The sequence below is a fragment of the Marmota monax genome, unplaced genomic scaffold (genome assembly GCF_021218885.2).
Source record: "Marmota monax isolate L192 unplaced genomic scaffold, Marmota_monax_Labrador192_F-V1.1 WCK01_AAM20220418_F8-fsc00026, whole genome shotgun sequence".
In the NCBI taxonomy this organism is placed as follows: Eukaryota; Metazoa; Chordata; class Mammalia; order Rodentia; family Sciuridae; genus Marmota; species Marmota monax.
Genome location: NW_026693108.1, coordinates 15,606,833 through 15,623,437, shown reverse-complemented (window position 1 = coordinate 15,623,437; position 16,605 = coordinate 15,606,833). Strand labels below are relative to the sequence as shown.

General features: G+C 42.0%; 1 protein-coding gene and 1 non-coding gene across 2 annotated transcripts in view; both read right to left on the bottom strand.

Annotated features, from left to right (window-relative positions):
• Positions 1-15,460, bottom strand: part of Dct (dopachrome tautomerase) — an 84,054-nt gene extending 68,594 nt beyond the window's left edge. The window contains exon 1 of the mRNA XM_058582788.1: positions 15,351-15,460. The gene's annotated coding sequence lies outside the window, so the exon portion shown is untranslated. The remainder of the gene's footprint in view (positions 1-15,350) is intronic.
• Positions 15,461-15,845: 385 nt separating this feature from the next.
• On the bottom strand, positions 15,846-15,918 carry Trnaf-gaa (transfer RNA phenylalanine (anticodon GAA)). Its single transcript has one exon. It is a non-coding gene; the product is annotated as a tRNA-Phe (tRNA).
• Between the last annotated feature and the right edge of the window lie 687 nt (positions 15,919-16,605).

Genomic DNA, 16,605 nt, shown 5'->3' with positions numbered 1-16,605 from the left:
GTATGACCTAGGGCAAGTTGTTTAACCTTTCTGAGATTATGCTATGAACCTCTAAAATAGGAGCAAAAACCTGTTGTGAGAATGAAGCAGAGAATGCTGGTGGTGTGCCTGGCTTTGTACCTAGCATGTCATGAGGGCTTGTTAAAGTTAGCTACTATGGGGGTTTGAACATATGCCCCAAATCTATGGATTGGAAACTGGATTTCCAATGCAGCAGGGTTGGGAGGTGGGGCCTGATGGGAGCTGGTTAGGTCATGAAGCCTCCACCCTCGTGAGCCTCAACAAGACTTGAGGCTGCAAGTTCACCCTCTTGGCTCTCTCAATGTCTCTTTGCCTTTCTACCATGTGATGCCCTCCACAGGATGATGTGTTAAGAAGGCCCTTACTGAGACCAGAACCCCAGTCTTGGATTCCCAGCATCCAAAACTATGAGCCAAAAAAATATTTCCATTCATTATAAATTACCCAGTCTTAGGTTTTGTTATAGCAGCACAAAAATGGGCCAAGACCACTACCATTATAATCAATAGAGGAATCCAAATATCTTTAATGAGTTTCAAAGAAAAAAACACTATTTCATGTTGAAGAACCGTTTGGTAATTGCAATTGCTTTTTTCCTTTTTTTGTCAGGAGAAAGGTAATAGCTTCATTGAGATGTCATTCACATGCCACACAATTCACCCCAAGTGTACCCTTCAATGATTTTTAGTATACTTAGAGTTGTTTTAGAACATTTTAATTATTGCAAAAAGAAACTGTACCCATTAGTTATAATTTCCCAATCCCTCTATTCCTCCAACCCTAAGTAACTACTAGTCTACTTTGTGTCTCCACAGATTTACCTGTTCTGGGCATTCAGATAAATGGAATCATATAACTTGTAGGGTTTTGTGGCTGGCTTCTTTCACTTAGCCAATGTCTTCAAGCATGCATGTTACACATGTATCAGGACTTCATTCCTTTTTATGGCTGAATAATATTCTCTTGTTTAGACATACTACATTTTTAACTCTCCACAGCTCTTCTTTGAACATGAGTGATTTCATATACAATTCACAACAATCTTAAGTGGCAGTTGTTTTACATTTTAAAGATGATGCCAGAGAAGTTAGGAGTCAGTAAAAGTTGCATTGCTATTTGGTTACCTGTAGACCTGGGACTCAAACTTGGACCTTCTGAGTTGAGTCCCTGTGTTTCGTAATACAGGTGAGCCGCAGTGACCATGACACTGTCCACAGTTGAGTGTGGAGATCCGAGGTATTGGGGATGCGCTATTTGTGTCTGGAGAAAGCTGAGAGTAGATAAGAGCTTCATGACCTCCATTTGCCAGCAAAATGTAGTCACCAGGAACCAGATAGCATGAGGAAGGGGACCTGATTTTCTAACCTCAAAGTGAATGTATCACAGCTTCTACTAGGGATGACTTACTTCTTGGAGAAGCAAAGCCTTCCTCTGTTAAATCTTCCCTCTTCATAGCCTCCTGGCTAAACCCCTGTGTGAGGTTTGACAACTATGCCATTTCTAAGCAGCACAACTGATCAGACAGACTCCTCCCTGGCTGATGGGGGAGAAACAGTTCCTTCTGCATTTGAATCCCTCGTTGAAACCCCAACACTTGGCTGCGAATGTGTACAGCAGTGTGGTCCCTCCTGTGATTCAATGTCCTTGCACCCTGAGCTGAGGAGAAATGGCCCAAAATATCTATACTTTCCAGTTTTTACCATATTGCATTATCTTCAAAGCCTAAAGCAAAAGAATTTGCTAACAGTAACCATTCATGTGCCCAACTCTAGGGTGTAAGGCATACAGACAAAATCAGGAAGCCACACTGGGAGTAGAAGAGGAAGAGGGCAAAAGGGTTCTGTGTTCCTCTGCGGATTTAAATTCAGCAAGGTGAGTTAATATCCCCCTCTTTCTATCAGGACAAGACAAGTCCTTCCAGACTGCTCCATACAGGAAAACTGCTAAACTCAAACCCGTTGGGACTGGGATGTGGAAGGTTGGCCTCTGGAACAAGAATTCCCGGTAGAATTCCACTTCTCTCAGAACCCAGCACCAATCCCAAGGGCTGTGGTGCCTTGTGAATGAATAGTAAGAGCACTGTCCCAGGCATGACAGGGACGCCAGGCAGCCGGCTGTGTGCACTGCCTGCTGTCTGCTCAGGATGAGGAGGTTCTCCATGTGCCATGGAGAATCCTGAGCCAGGCCAGCCTTTGGCCATCATCACTGGCCTGTGGGCTCTTAGCAGTGTGAGGGAAGCCCAGGCCCTCACTTTGCCACCGACCTTGGTACCCTTCCAGCAGTTGGGCTCAGAGTCCCTGCAAGGAAGTGACAGCGTGTAAGCAGAGCCTGTGTTAAGGTGCTGGCTGCTTTGTGACTCTGCTTTAGTGAAAAAAGAAATTTGTTCTATTTAGAGCTCATGTGAGACTCACTTGCTTTCTTTCCCTAGACATAATAGGATCCTTTCTCAGTCCAGCTTCAGGAGCTGTTTCTAGAGAATGCCAGAACTGTGGCAGGGCCCATGAGATCAAGCAGAGCGTGAAGAACAGACCTGTGGAACACCCCCAGGCAGGTGGGTGTGGCATGCTTTCTGGTGGCTGAGGCCCTCAGTAAATAGTCGAGTCAAAAGCTAGAACACCGTTGAGTTGTTCCCAGTACCATGACCCCATCTACACTCTCGTGGGCATGGTATACTTCACACAGCAGTAAAACTACATTGTATTTTAAATAACATAGCCCAGCCTACGCTGCCATCTTTAAGGGAAAACATCTCCTGACACCCAACGGAGATCTTCAGTGGGTGTGCTTGGGAGGTTTCCTTTGAAGAGTACAACGAAACTCAACCCAGCTCCTCATCAAGCATCTCAGAGAGGATGGAAATAGCCAAACCCAGACTCAGCGAAAGAGTTGACTGTGCTTCCGAAATGGTCTCAAGAATCAGCTCAGAAGCCATGAAACAACCCAAAAGTTCCAGATCTAGAAAAACTGAGCCCTCTCTTTAAGATCCAGCAGACAAAGGATTTGCTTAGAAACATGGCAGAAACCAGAGGCCAATGGTAGACACAGTCTGAGATCCAGGGTTGACAGATCCAAAGATTCCATGTGTCTAATGGCCGGGGCCATTATTTAACACACACATTGGGCAGAACATTGTTCTGGGAGCTGCTGAGGCCTGTGGTGCCCAGCAGCTGCTCTTCAGAAGAGAACCTCCCCAGAACACCTGCTGAAGACCAACACCTGCACACCCAGCACTCCTACAAGAGCAACTCAATTAATAATTGGTGGATTAAGTAAAATGTTTCTATGTACACATTTCTATTTGTGTTGGGCTGTTTGGTTTCTTTATATTTCTCTGAACACAAAACTTTCATTTAGTTTTTAATCTCTCAGTTATATCTGAAAGCTTTTCAAAACACTGTTTATTTAGAAAGTTCTTTGAACCTTACTTTTAAAAATAGCAGTCAGAACATCTTAGGTAACTTGAAAAATGGAGAGAATTCTGTTGTGTCATTAAGGCATTAATTGACTGTCAACCATATAATGTATGGCTATGATCCTGGTTTGTGGGTTTACAACCTAAATTAACCTGGGTTAGTGCCCTGGCAGATCATGGTCCCCAAAATGCCTCAACTTGTCTTCTGCTAGACCAAGACAATCCCATGATCTTGAGGCTCAGTTGAATTCTCAGTTACAAAAACTCCCTCTTTATTACTGTAGCATGCACAATGAAGTATTCCTCCCCGAGGCCAAAGGCACCTCTGTGGAGATGTAACATTTGGTCAATGAGAAAGAGAGCACACCCAAAATGAAGTGTAAAACACAGGACAGGATCACAGGCCCAGAGCAGAGTGGACAGGGATGCACTGTCCAGCACTCAGGGGGTCAAGGTGGAGAGGAATCAATATTAGCTTCAACTATAGTAAAACTTAAAAGATGAGGATGCAAAACTTGAAAGAACCTGAAAGATGGGTATGAATCAAGACACAAGAAAATAAGATGTGCAATAAATGGGCATCTGCTTAAATTGTTTTATGAGCGTTCACCAACTTGACATAAAAGATTCTTAAAAAAAGAATTGTTCCTGTATTATGGCACACCTGGATTTCACTTGCACAGGCCATCGCTGGGCCCATACAACTGATCAGCCCTTCCTTTTGTATAAGAAATAAACCAAATTTTCTTGAATTAATTGTTCCTGAAAAAATAGATCAGGGTATTAAAATTTAAATACAACTTATGGATTTCATATTAAATTCCTTCACAATATTATCTTTAGAATTTGATTCAAACAGAGTTGCTATTGGTTAAGATTACAGATGAATAAAAAGTATGGTTAAAAAGGGTTTAAAATAGGTGGGGAAGGGAGAAAAAAGGAAGTAGATGTTGTTAGTGTGAACAGAATGAACATCATTAGAAAAAAGCTTTACAACAGTGTGCACAAGTAAAGATGGTGTTTGTGTAAAATGATATACATATATGAATGTATGCACATATACATATAAAAATTACACACAACACACCAGAAACAACAAAGGTTGTTTCTGCATAAGAGAACTTAGGCACCGAGCTAAAGGGACACCACCATTTTTTTTCCATTTTATACCCTCTTTTCCAATTGAATAGCTCACCATATACTTCACATAATAATTCTTAAAAAGGAAATCTAAAATGGCCATTTTGACAATAGTAATTCTGCCTTTCCAAAAGCATGGTAGGTCTTTCCAGCTTCTAAGGTCTTCATTCAATTTCTTTCTTCAGTGTTCTATAATTTTCAACATAGCCGTCTTTCACCTCCTTGGTTAGATTTATTCTCAAGTGGATTTTGTTGTTGTTGAGGCTATTGTGAATGAAATTGTTTTTCATCAGATTCATTATTGGGATACAGGAATGTTATTGGTTTTTGTATGTTGCTCTTGGGTGCTGCTATTTTGTTGATTTTATTATCAATTCTAGAAGTCTTTTGGTGGAATATTTTAGATCTTCTAAGAATGGAATCATGTCATCAGCAAACAGAGATAGTTATAAGACATTCCATCAAAATACCAATGATAGTCTTCATGGAACTAGAAAAGGCAATCCTAAAATTTATATGGAAGAATAGAAGACCCAAAATAGCCAAAACAATACCGAACAAGAAGAGCGATGCAAGAGGCATCACAATACTTGATCTCAAATTATACTACAGAGCTATAGTAACAAAAATAGCATGATACAGGCATCAAAACAGACAGGAGGATCAATGGAATAGAATAGAAGACACAGAGACAAACCCACATAGATACAGTCATCTGATCCTCCTCAAAGGTGCCAAAAACACATTGGGAAAAAAAAGATAGCATTTTTAACAAATAGTGCTAGAAAAACTGGGATATCCATATGAACAAAAATGAAACTAGACCCCTATCTCTGACCTTGCACAAAAATCAACTCAAAGTGTATCAGAGACCTTGAAATTAGATAAGAAACACTGCATTTGCTAGAAGAAAACATAGGGTCACCAGTCCAACATATTGATACAGGCACCTACTTCCTTAACAAGACTCCTAAAGCCCAAGAAATAAAACCAAAAATCAAATGGGATGGCTTCTAATTAAAAAGCTTCTGCATAGAAAAAATAATTAAGAGCATGAAGAGAGAGCTTACAGAATGGGAGAACATATTGCCCTTTGCTCCTCCGACCAGAATATATAAAGAACTAAAAAAATTAAGACCAAAAACAATCAAAACCCCAAAGACTCAATCAACAAATGGGCAAAAAACTAAAGAGACAGTTCTCAAAAGAAGAAATGTAAATAGCCAACGAATATTTGAAAAAATGTTCAACACCCTTAGCAATCAGGGAAATGTAAATCAAAACTACACTGAGATTTCATCTCACTCTAGTCAGACTAGCAATCATAAAAATACAAATAATAAGCCAGGCATGGTGGTGCACATCTGTAATCCCAGCAACTTGGGAGGCTGAGACAGGAGAATGGCAAGTTCAAGGCAAGCCTCAGCAACTTAGTGAGAGCCTATCTCAAAATTAAAAATAAAATAAAATAAAAAGGACTGCTAGATGTAGCTCAGTGGTAAAGCACCTCTGGTTAAATCTCTAGGACAAAACTAATAATAATAATAATAATAATAAATGCTGGTAAGGATGTGGGGGAAAAGGTACACTTATCTATTGTTGGTGGGAGTGCAAATTATATCCACTGTGGAAAGCAGTACAGAGAGTCTTCAAAAGACTAGGAATGGATCCACAGTATGAACCAACTACTCCACTCCTTGGTATTTGACCAAAAAACTAAAATCAGCATACTATAGTGACACATGCATACCAATGTTTATAGCTGCACAATTCACAATAACCAAGTTATGTAACCAGCCTAGGTGTCCATCAATACACAAATGGATAAGAAAATGTGGTATATAAACACAATGAAATTTTACTCAACCATAAAGAAGAATGAAATCATGTCATTTGCTGGATGGAACTAGAGAGAAGCTATAGATAAATAAAGAATTTAATAGCTGGGTGGGGTGGGGGGGAATCAGACCTCATAAGATAGAAAGGAAGTCAGTGTGGAGTAGAGGAAGGAGATCCAGGGGAAAGCAGGAGGTATGGCAAAGGGGAGAAACAGCAGAGTGAAATTAACCAAACTATGCTCTGTGACATATCACAATGAATTCCATTTTAAAGTCTAACTATAATACACTAATTAAAAAATAAATTAAGAATTGTATACCTTAAATATAATTTTTATTTGTCAACTATCTTAATGAAGCTGGGAGGAAAAGTTATACAAAGGAATATAAATATAGAAATTATATTGGAGAAAATTAATAAATGATATACAATAATGATTAGGACCTATTTTTAATCAAAAATTTTTAAAAAATAGCATGTGCATAAGATCTGCTTATTATATAATAATAAATACATTTACAATATTTTCTCTGGGTTGTGGGTAATAATTTTTTTACTTTTTATTCTTTGTACTTTATATGTTATCTAAAATAAAAATATGTGTTTTATAAAAAGAATTACTAATATACATAGTGTGTATGTATATGTAAATATATGACTGTTTAATTAATGCCTTCTAGGTATTTATCCAGAATAAATTACCAGAGGTACTGAAAATTATCTGGCTTTACTGATTTTTTATGATAAGATTATTCATAATAACCAAAATTTGAGTATATATTTAATCTAGAAATTTGTTACAAAATTATTTGTAATACATATTTTATGGAATGCTATATATCCATTAAAGTTCATATTTTTCTATAATTTCATGGCTTTGGAAAAATCCTGAAAAACAATAAGTGAGAATAACAAATTTAAAAATAATAAAAATTTAAAATAATTTTTTGAATTTTCAATGCTTAGATGTGAGACTAGACCCTCTGGATTGGGAAAGAAAGATAAAAGAAGACAGAATGGGAGGAAGAAAAGGAGAAAGCATGAAACGGCTGCTCGGCTCTGGATACCAAGGGTTGTAAAAAGGAACCCTCTGTTCACTTGGTTCAAGTGTGGGAAAGACCCCTGCCCTGGGACTGGGCTGAGGAGCAGAGTCAACAACACACACACACACACACACACACACACACACACAGTATTTGTGTAAAGCAGAAATATCATGGGAGGATTCAAATTTCAAAGAGAACCACAGAACCGTGGAGGAAGGGCTCTGCCTAATCCTGCACGGGGCCATTGCAGCTGAACAAAATCCAGAGGAGGGCTCTGGATTTTAGAAAACCCCTGCAGCTTCATTTGCCTTCCGGATGGTGAATGTCCACACCTGAATCAATAGGATGGAGTCCTGTTTGACCAATTTTCCCTCCAGGTAATCATAAATGATAACAGGGAAGAGACTAGCAACAGGTATTCCTCCCCTTCACTACGAAACAACATGCATTACTACACACGCACTTTAAACATTGCCAGGTCTCCAAACCTACCAAGAATTCTCAAGGGTTTTTCTCCTCCCTCCCTTCCTTTCTACTGGGACAGGGGTGCTTTACTACTGAGCTACATCCCCAAACTCTTTTTTAATTTTTTGACACAGGGTCTTCCTATGTTGCTCCAGGGTCTCACTAAATTGCTGAGCTGACCTTGAACTTGTGATCTTCCTGCCTCAGCCTCTTGAGTCACTGGGATAACAGGTGTGAGCCACTGTGCTTGGCAGCATTCCATCTTTAAATGCCTACTCTCTTCACTCAAGGTCACCAGCTATTATGAGATGGCACTATGTTTTTTTTTTTTTTTTTAATTTAAATCTGAACTCTCACACATACTGCTTCCTGCCTCATGCATTCAATTCCCCTAGTTTCCATTTGCCTGAAACTCAATTGAAGATCCCAGATTTTTACTTTTCTACCACTGAGGCCATCTTTAAGCAGATATTTGGTGTTGAGATCAGCTCTGGGAAATGCACTGAGCCGAGCAAAAAGTAACTCAGTTGCACTCATGTTTAACAAGGGAGTCCAGTCCAGGCTTTTGAAAGACTAGTAAACACACAACAAAAACAAACAAGAACTTCTGAAATAAGCCAGAAAATCAAAACATGCCCACATCTACACACAGCTGAACAATGTTACTATGTCAACAGTGTTTCCGATGAGAAAATAGCAATTCTGTCACAGCATTTTCTCTACAATGATCATCACTTATCAACAACACTGAATATGCATAAAATACTGATGCAGAATCAATCTCTTTCAGGAAAGACTTGTGGCTTCATTTTTTATGGGGACCCTAACCGGACAGGGAGATCCTATGGGAAAGTTTTTCTTGGTTAACCTCACGATGCAAAGTGCTTTTTGTTTTGCTTTTTGTACTTTTGTACCTCAATGAGTTGCATGATTGTGAAGTGCACACTAATTGGCCACAGCCCTGGGAAAAGATGTCAGATTTGTTTCTGGGCATTTGGTCATACATCACTAACTACAGAGATAAGTTTTTAGGAATATGTTGTTGCATGATTTCATCATTGTGCAAGCATTACAGAGTTGGTATAAATCAACTGAGATGACTGTAGCATCATTAAGGATCACTTTTACAGAGGCAGTCCATCACTAACCAAAATGTTGTTACACAGCAGTACTTAGTGCTAAGACACACGAGATAACAGGATTCACTTCAGTGAGACTATTGTGCAATCTTTGCCCCACTGTCCACACACTATGCCATCCCATCTCCTTCCTTCCTGAACTATCAGTAGCAACAACCACGAGAGAGAGAGAGAGTGAGAGAAAATTTTTTTAATATTTATTTTTTAGTTTTCGGTGGACACATCTTTATTTTTTTATGTGGTGCTGAGGATCGAACCCAGCGCCCCGCGAATGCCAGGCGAGCATGCTACCGCTTGAGCCACATCCCCAGCCCAACACAAAGATTTTTAAAAGTGCCAAAAGTTGACTAGAGGCCCTATACGTTCAAATCCACTCAATGGCGATTTTCTCATTTACCCCTGGATAGACACTATCCATCAGAAAACTAGATCAAATGTCCTATCATCCCAGCCAAGCAGCTCCTGTCTTAATCTAACAAAAATCTCTCCAACTTCCATCCAAGTTCATTTATACTTGCATTATCTTCCTGAAAATTACCTACTCCTAAACAATAATTTGAAAACACTCATCAGTTTACCCTTAGCTTCTTTTTTCTTAGTAAATCTACTTCATGCTCATTTATTGTGGTCCTTTAAAAATTAATCTCCTCTTCCTTAATCATGCTTTTATTTTTTGTTAACCCTCTTACAGCTAATCAAAGTTAATCAAAACCTGAACAAAATGCTCTCCAGTGGATCTCACTTAAGCAATGTATAAAAGAACTAGGACTTCAATGTCATGACTCATACCTCATTTTAATACATCTCAGAATTGTGCTGGCTTTTCACAACAGCACTGGTGTGTAACATGTTATTTTTAAATTTATATTCAACTCTGCTTCCTACCTGGTAAGGTTATGGGATTATGTATGGAAAGTTGTTAGAATGCCTGGCCCATAAAGAGCACCCCATAAATGGTACCCATCATTATTCTTGATATTTTGGACTTAGGATATATGGGGGACATGGCTTGAGATATATTGTAAAATATATTTCAGCAGAAAAGAGTAGATTACCACTGAGCCCTGCTTTAAGACAATTCATTATATGAAAATTGAAATTTATGCAACTAATGACTTGGTGCTCTAGTCTGAGAAGCCTGGCACTTACTCAGGGTATCTGGAATTATTCCCCAGGCTATCAGCTGGCCCTCTTCCAAATATTAAGCAGCACCTGCAAACACACCTCCCAGATCACCAGCTGGGGGCCGGAGTTGTAGCTCACTGGTAGAGTGCTTACCTAGCATGTGTGAGGCACTGGGTTTGATTCTCAGCACTACATATAAATAAATAAATACAGTAAAGGCCCACCAGATCACCAGCTGGATTAGTGAGCAGCCAGAAATGAGGTAATCCACCAGTACCACATATTAAGGATGATGGTGCAGAATTCATATACTCTTGGAATTTTTTTATTATTATTTTTTTAGTTATCACTGGACCATTTATTTACATATTTATCTATATGTTGTGCTGAGAATCAAACCCAGTGCCTCACACATGCTAGGCAAGTGCTCTACCACTGAGCCACAACCTCAGCCCTATTCCTGGAATCTGAGACAAATCCAAGTGGGAGCTGTTTTTCTAGCTAAGTTTCTCATATCAAACGAAACTGAGATATGACAAATATTATAGCATGAAGGTAAATGACTCTAAACCATGATCCATTTTAAAGAGTAGAACTGTGATCCAAGACTAATAAAATGGGCATTAATGTATGTACACATTATTACATGAAGGGCCTCAATGAATAATTAAATGTTCATCTAGTTTTACCGTGTGTAACAATTATAATGGCTTCACTGTATCATAGCTCTGGCTTAAAATGAATAAAGTACCCAGAATGATGAAGAAGGAAACATTTACTCAGGGATATGCTTGCATGTTGCCTTAGAAATTCTTTAGGTGAGCCGGATGTCCCAGGTTTCTTTCTAAAAAGCTTTGCAAGGAAATTTAAGGAGATTTCAACCCTCTTCAACCCTGGATAAACTGACCAAAGCAAGCGGAAGCAGTCACTATGCTGAGCTGAGCATTAACACCTATGAATGTTTAATGACAGTGCTGTTCTTTCCACTGAAAGCTTGTCTCTTCTAAAGTCAGAGCTGACTCTACACTTCCACCCTTCACAGCTTCCTCAGTTACAAAGCACTATGGCAGAGCTGCATGGCGTCAGTGGGGCTCCTTGGGGGACATATGACATTCTGTAACACAGGGTCCTATGAGCACTGGAGGGTTCTTGTTTGCATGCACCTGAAGAATGAAGTACACAGACGACAGAGGGTGAGAATTCAGTAGCATATTTATTAGAAGCCAGCAAGGAAAGCACCTATCGCATGACAGAGGTCCCAAAGAGGATAGTTGGTGGCTCTCTGGATTTTTATACTGTTTTGATGAGGAAAACAGTATAAAAATATAAAACATTATAAAAACAGTATAAAAATATAAACATGTTATTTTTTCATTGGAAAGTATATCTTGATTGTTTTCTTTTTCTGACTCAATTAAAAGTATGAAATTTTAATTTCTTATTCCCATAATGAGATGGTCTAATGTTAGCCAGAGTTTGTCCTATATTTGTTCCTTAAAACAAAAGAATTGCTTGGGTTCAAAACAACTCTCTAGGGTTGACTGTTAGGGTAGTCCAGGAAACCTGAGATGACAACTAAATTTATGGGCATCCAAGAGTGAGAGGGGCCCTCCAGTAAGACAGCCAAAATCAAACAATAAGACAGGCCTTAGCCTAGGGTGTTGATCTGGGGTGGTGGGAGCCCATTCTCTAAGGTCCCCATTTCTGCTTAACTCCTGCCTCAGTTCCATCTTTTTTGGTCCTTTCTTCTGAGAGGTGACAGTGTTTGATATCTACCAGCGCAGGCCATACCACAGGAAAAGAAAAAAAAAATTATCAGATTACATTTTTAGACATTACCTCTTCATAAAATATGTATTGAGAGACTGAGTGTAGAAATGGACCATGGTCACACTATAAAATAGTCTATAAAAATAGAACTCTGGCACAATCTAGAGCAGCCTGCTTAGGACACACACCACCATGCCGTATCTACAAAACCCAGCCCTGGAAGTCAGCCTGCTAAGCGTCAGCCTTGCAGGGAGCCATGTTATTACCTCCAACAGTAATTCATGAGGTGAAACAAAAATTTCTGCAACAAATTGGCCCCAATTGGACAGAACTAGATTAATAACTCACAGCTTTCCTAATTTCTGTTCCCACTTCCAATTTAGGACCAGTCAGAGAGAGCCAAATATGCTCCTCTAACCAATCATAGAGGCTGCCCTGCTTCTACTAAGCTGCCTCAGTTTCCCCAGGCCAAGAGCTTCCTGAAGCTGCCCCTTTATACCTGTGCTCTCCCACTCTCCTGTCCACCTTTGAGTTCCTGCCAAATTCAAGTGATGGTGGCGGTCCCCATGCTACAGCCTTTAGGTCATGCTATGACCCTCTTAATCAGCAGCCTTTGCTTTGGTATTGCTTTGGTTGGTCTCCCTTTATTTTGCCTGTGTGTGTGTGTGATGCTGGTGACCTGCTTTCTGATCATTCATTCCTCCCCGTCACATGGCCTTAAGAAACCCTTCACCTCCACTCTTCCCGTGGAGGCCTGCCTAACCACCTGCCTTCGCCCACTTCTAAGGATAAAGATTCTCTCCTAAACACCAGTCAGGCTTCCCCACCAGGCCTCAACCTGGTCTATAAACTAACCACTCTCAGAACAAATGATTTTGTCTACCGCCTTCCTCCTACATGAAAAGACTAATGTAGTTTCTAACAGCTCAAGGCCAAGTCCCTAGGATGACCCTAACCCCTTACAGTGCCAGGAAACCCAAGGTTGCTGGGAGGAAAGAAAAAAAAATCGATCCAACATCTGAACTAGGCCCCAGATCATTTTCTCAGAGCTTTAACTAAAAAGGGCTTACAATTGTGAATCCTTCCTCTGTCCCTTTGAGATGTTTGCGTATCTGCACTACTCAGAGAATGTCTTTCTCAAGGACCTGAAAGCCATTCCTTTGAAATGTATCCTCCACAAGGATAGGGCCTGTCTCTCTCAGTCTCTGTGGGAGGATTGAATCCTAACCTCAATAATTACCATCCAACAGACACAGCTGGCCTAATCAGCATTTACAGTGACCAACCCTTTGAAATTTTTCACTTCCCTGATTGCCTAAGCTTCCCCTAGTCCTTTCCCCTAATCCTTCATTCTCTCTTTTAAAAGGTGCTGTCACCTCTGTAAAAGTGGGAGTTCAGTTCCCTGCCAGACCCTCTTCTTTACTGCAATTATTATTGCTTATGTAATTATTATTATTACTGATTAAAAGCTGTCCTTACAGATTAACTAGTGTCTGGCTTTGTTTATCTTTGACAAAACCAGGTGCATGCCTCCAGCCTTCCCCCACAACACCAGTAGCTAGTGCCTGGTTTTACTTAATCTCCCAGCCAGGGTGCTTACGCCTGTTTGGTTGTCTGAAAGGAGCAGTACTTGTCACCCTCAGCTCCCACAGTTAGACCCCTGGTAGCCAGTTGCATTCCAGTTAAGTTTTTCCATATTTAAGAAATCTTTCTCTGTGTGAGAAGACCCACTCCCCCATAAAACCCTCTCTGATTAACCAAAGGCTTGTAGTTCTCTTGTGTAACCACCCTCAAGTGGTTTGGAAATAAGAATGTTCCCCCAAGAAGTTCACGTTAGTCAATGCAGTGAAAATTTCAGAAGTGAAAAGACTGAATCATGAGAGCTGTAATCTCCCCAGTGTATTAATCCATTTGATGGATTAATCATTGGAGTAGACTATTGTATGGTAACTACAGGCAGGTGGAGCAGGGTGGCAGGATATAGGTTACTGAGGATGTGCACTTGGGGACTATATGTTGTCCCTAGTTACTCACAAACTTTTCACCTGGCTATGTTGAGGTGAGCAGCTTGCCTCTGCCACACCCTTCTGCCATGATGTTTCCAACCATGGATGGAACCTCTGAAACCATTAGCCAAAATAAACCTTTCCTCTTCTAAGTTGTCCTCATCAGAGCACAAAAAACTGATTAACACAGGCTTAATCCTTGCAGTTCCAGAATGGCTGTTATATGTACAATGAGGATGATGACAACTACTGCACAGGCTGGTAGTGACAGCAAATAATGCCCAGCACATATCTGGAGGTCATGGCCAGTTAGTGAGGGAATGAATGGCAGAGAGCACATGGTACTTCCTAAATCTTTCAAAATGACAAAACAGAAAATAAGCGAGGTCCAATGCATAAATCCCATAACTGACTATCTTTCAACTGCATCTGCTCACCCAACACACACTAACCTGATTAGTTCATTTTCTAGTGATTCCAATAGATTGAAATTTCCTCTTCCTTTAATTCAAATCTACATCCCTGCAATTTCTGTCCCTGGATCCTGGCTCAGTTCCCGGGTCACACAACATAAAATCAAGAGCTACGCTTCCAGTTTCTTTACTTCTCAACTCCTGTTTTGGCTTTGGGGTGGGCTCCTATGGGATAGCTGGGGAACTTGATGCCCTCGTGTACCCTACCAGCTTCCCACACAATGTTAAAGGTAAAACACTCAGAAAAAGCGTGCATCCGAGTTTTATTTCACACTTGTAGCACAAAGGGCAGCAAACGAAAATGCTAGTATAAAAAGGAAAGTGTGGATCAGTGGATCTCAAACTTGAGCTACATGAGAACTCCCTAGTGAATTGGTTTGAACACCTGATGTTGGGTACAGGTTTAGTATGCCAGGTACAGGGCCCAGATTTCACATTTCTAACTAGTTCCCAGGCGGTGCTGCTGCTGCTGCTGCTGCTGCTCCTCCTCCTCCTCCTCCTCCTGCTCCTGCTGCTGCTGCTGCTGCTGCTGCTCACACTCTAAAGAATCACCAGTTCTGCTTAGTTTAAAAGGTGAGGGGCTGGCATGTAGCTCAAGCGGTAGCGCGCTCGCCTGGCATGCGTGCGGCCCAGGTTCCATCCTCAGGACCACATACAAACAAAGATGTTGTGTCCGCCTAAAACTAAAAAATAAATGTCAAAAATTTCTCTCTCTTAAAAAAAAAAAAAAAAAAAAGGTCAGGGGCTGCAGAGCTGCCACTCTTTTATCATTGGACAAGTAAATGTGGTTACGCCACCAAAGCCAGAGCTCCTGGGCCTCTAGCCAGAATCGGGTTCCCTTCCTGGGCAATGCCAGAAGGGCCCATTTGAGTGTGCGGGAGCGTTTTGCTGTTTCTTCAAAGGCAGATGCTTACCGGGAACGGAATGAAATCTGGGACGAAGCTGTCCTGTCGCCCCAGCGTACAGTGTTTCCTTCCTAGCACCAGCCAGCCCGCCCCGTCAATCCACGCGCGCGCCGGAGGCAAGGGCTGGGCGGCGGCGGCGGCGCGCGCCAGGGGGAGGGACGTCCCCGTCTCCCGAGCGCGAAGGGGCCGCCCTAACGGCGCCGGGACTCCCCACTGCGCACGCGCGCCAGTGCCTCGGACGCGGAGAAGAGGGACCCGGAAGTGGCCGTGCCGAGGGGCTGCCGTTCCTCCAGGCTGAGAACCGCGGTGTCTGTTCCTCTGCCGCCCTCCCGTCCCCCCGTCCCCCCGTCCCCCCGTCCCCCCGTCCCCCCGTCCCCCCGTCCCCCCGTCCCCCCGTCCCCCCGTCCCCCCGTCCCCCCGTCCTTTCGCAGACTGGAATGAATACACCAGGATACTCTGGACGTGGGGGTTTTATGAAGTTCCGTTTAAAACTAAAAACCTGACTGCCGAAACCCGGGATCGAACCAGGGACCTTTAGATCTTCAGTCTAACGCTCTCCCAACTGAGCTATTTCGGCGCCTTTTGCAGCGTTCTTTGGCTAAGCTTTTACTGAGCACTCCACGTCCAATTGTCACACCTGCATTTTCTAATGAGCACTTACAAAGTTCCGCGATTTCTTTGTCCTGCTCCACGGTAACCGCCCTCCCGCCCGCCATTCCCCAGCCCGGATCCGACGCGCACCACCTCTGCGCCCGCAGCCCCGGCGATGGCTCGCCGGGGACTGGAACTGGGGGTCCTAGGGAGCCGATTCCCTGCTACACGTGCGTCACTGTGCGGGAAAGTTCCAGGGTCCCCGCGACGAGCGGTGTTGGCGCAAAACTGTTGTATTGAGTGGACAGGGCCTTGGAGGCAAGAATAGTGTTCCGCCAGCCTCAGGTGCGGAGTTTGCACCCTCCGGTGCACCTGGGTGCGGGAGCGCCCGCCTTGATTATCATCTCTTTGAATGGAGCCTGCTTGGCAAAAGCTAGGCCAGCTCACGAAGGACGAGTACTCAAATGTCAGTGCTACTTCTTAACGCAAGTCGCAAATATTCCTCAAGTACCCATTAAGTGTCAAGCTAGGACATTCTGCAACTCCCAACATCCTATTGTTATGTTCTGTTTTTCATCCTCTCCAATTAAATTGGATTTATCTCATGGCAAGGATCTCTCACTTTACCGCCCTTTTAACCTGCTCATTAGAGCTTTGCATTAAAGTGGAAGCT